Genomic DNA, 2,969 nt, shown 5'->3' with positions numbered 1-2,969 from the left:
GCAATTCATATCCTTGAAAGAACCAACAATTTTTTTCTTCCTACTTCAGATAACTGTCCTGGCACCTAGTAATGGGAAGAATCTATAAAACTTTCTCAGTCTCCAAGTAATTCTATTTCCTGAAAATTAACTAGCAGAAAAAATCTGCACAGTGTCAATATTGCACATAAAAAGGGATACTATGATCATGTTTTATAATTCCATTCTCATTTTCTTGTAACCTTTGTGTAAAAGGAAAAAAAAAAATCAGATTTTCCAGTATAGGAAAGGTTTGTATCCACATTTCCTGATATTTGATTGCTTTCACCGGGATAAATCTCATTTCAAGGTAATTTATGCAGAAAAGCGCAGAAAAAGCCCATCGGAAACTTTCTCAAGTCAGTAGTTGCAGACTATTACTTGATTTATCCTCTCTTCTGTTGCTGGTATAAGCAGAGAAAGGAAGTAGGAACTTTCAACAAACTGTTTATCGCACTGTCAACAGTAACAATTTGACATGCATGACTGAAAATTATTTTTTAGGTTTCCACATTCATCTGTGTTTCCTCTACCCATTGGGTCTAAGCATGTTTGTCAAGTCTCATAATCTTCTGATGTTGTTGTTAAGTGTCACTGAGTTGAGCATGACCCATAGCAACCCTATGAACAAAAGACTTGAACCCTGTTCTATAATTATCATCATTTCTCTAAGTTCATAGTTTACAGAGTTATGTTGTTTAGGAAGTGATGCCACTCCTGCTTCCAAGCCTGTCTTAATCTGGGAGAGTCAACAAACACTGTGCAAGATGGGTAACCATTATGGCATTGAACACACCAGTAGCACAATGTTCACAGCACGACAGAAATGCCAAGTTAACTCAACACAGCAGATGAATAGACCAGTGCTATGCCACTTAGAAGACAGCATTGGTCTGTCTATACCACTTAGAAGAATGATCATCCCATAAACTCCAGGCCCGAGGGTCCAATCCGAATTTAAATACAATGGTCTGCCCATCATGTCCTGATTTACTGTAAACAAGATGTCTTCAGTCCACAGTTCTTAGTCTTCTGAGGAGAGAACAAATTATTTTAGGTACCTCCCCTTAGGACTACACTTCTTCCAATTATGTGCCACTCCTTTCCATTGTCTCTGTTCTCTGTGGTGTTAGATATTAAAAAAAAAAAAAAAAGCTAGAGAGAAATAAAGGAACTGGTTTCAAGAAATGAACAGGCCTTTACTGCATGGTCTGAGAGGAACGCCAAATGACCTGGCTGCATGGCATGCAGACAGGATCAAAATAGTGTGCAGGCAGTTTGGGGAGTTTCCTTTTTGTAGGGGTCATGGGGAGGACTAAGATGGCACTTCTCAGAATTTGGCCTGTTAATTAAGTTTTAGCAAGTTTTAATCAAGCCCAGACTCTTATCAGGATCCTTGTCTGGTCTGGTCTTTGATATGAAGAGCTTAGGTGTTATCAAGTTTCTAAGGAAGTGATCAAGCTTGGGGGTGGTGGGGCAACTGCCATATTCTTTCGTCATATGGTTGTCATTGTAATGATACTGGCAAATGCCACTCAATGTGATTCAATCCTAACATGTTCAAGTTTGGCCGGTGCTGGGTACTTGGTGGGAAAAAGACTTTCGTTATGCATTATATTCCTTTTCCTTCATTTGTTGTATTTTAATTGAAAGTTCACAGTGCAAATTCATTCTTCATTAAACATTTTATTTCACAACATGGCTTATAATCAATTTAACATAACAACAATCTTTCTTTTCCTCTCTTAGTGGTTCCCTATTCGTATTTATCCTTTGTTCCCACCCTTTTTGTCATTTGAGCTTTGTTTTGGGGCAAATGCTGCCATTTTGGTTTAATATGATTGAGTGTACTGAGAAATGCATTTCTCCTTTTGCTATTATTCCCTTTATGAGTCTATATATTGTTTGGATGAAATTTAGTCCCAAGAGACATATGCAGTTCCACATTTGAAGTGTATCTAAAAGCCACAGTCTGGGGGTTGAAGATAGAAATTCCGCTAGTCTTTTTCAGACAAAAAATATCAAATTTTCACACTTTTAAACTTTGTTCTTTTTATTCCCCCTCAATCCTAGTCCAAGAAAGGTTATTATTTTTATTTTTTTAAGTGAATTCTTTTTCTTGGATTTTCCACACAGAAGTCCAAGTGTCCTACTTAGAATGCAAAATGGCTACAGCAAATTAGAACAGAAGAAACATGACAATCACTACTTTCTTAGTAGAAATGGACTTAGGAGTGACAACTACAGTAGAGAAAAAAGGGGAAACATCTGTTCTAAGAATGGGTTCTGAGTTAAGAAATTTATGAGAAAAAAAAAAAAGGTGAGAAGTAGCTAGGGAGAGGAGACATAAAATAGAACTGATCTTTTTGTAAAAAAATATTCATTTGCATACAATAATTTGTTTCTATTGTGTTTCATTAATGTACAGTATGTATTGTGTAATTTTTCAATTGCATTGTGTTTCACACAATTATTCATCTACATTGTATTTTCTTTAATTAATTACTGTTGATTGATATCTATTGTTACATCATCATTTTGAGTCTCAATTAAATCTTTTCTATTCCTTCAGTCCCCTCCTTTTAAGGATGCTTTGTTGTTGTTGCTGTTGTTGTTATGTGCCGTCAAATCACTTGCGACTCACAGTGACCCTATGTACAACAGCCCTAAACTCTGCTCTGTCCTGTGCCAGTCACACTGTTTCTGACACACCCAGTCACAGAATCAATCAACCTCATAGAGGGCCTTCCCCTCCTGTGCTGTCCCTCCCCGCTACCAAACATGATGTCCCTCTCCAAGGACTGGTCCTTCCTTACAACATGTCCAAGGTATGTTAGACGGAGCCTCAGAATCCTCGCCTCCAAGGAGCTGCCCTGTTTAACCTTCTCCAGGATGAATCTGCTTGTTTTCCTAGCAGTCCATGGTAGCCTCAATACTCTTCTCCAGCACCA

Source organism: Elephantulus edwardii, unplaced genomic scaffold (genome assembly GCF_000299155.1).
Source record: "Elephantulus edwardii isolate Elephantulus edwardi_28Jun2011 unplaced genomic scaffold, EleEdw1.0 scaffold00059, whole genome shotgun sequence".
Classification (NCBI taxonomy): domain Eukaryota; kingdom Metazoa; phylum Chordata; class Mammalia; order Macroscelidea; family Macroscelididae; genus Elephantulus; species Elephantulus edwardii.
Note: the sequence above shows the minus strand (reverse complement) of the source record.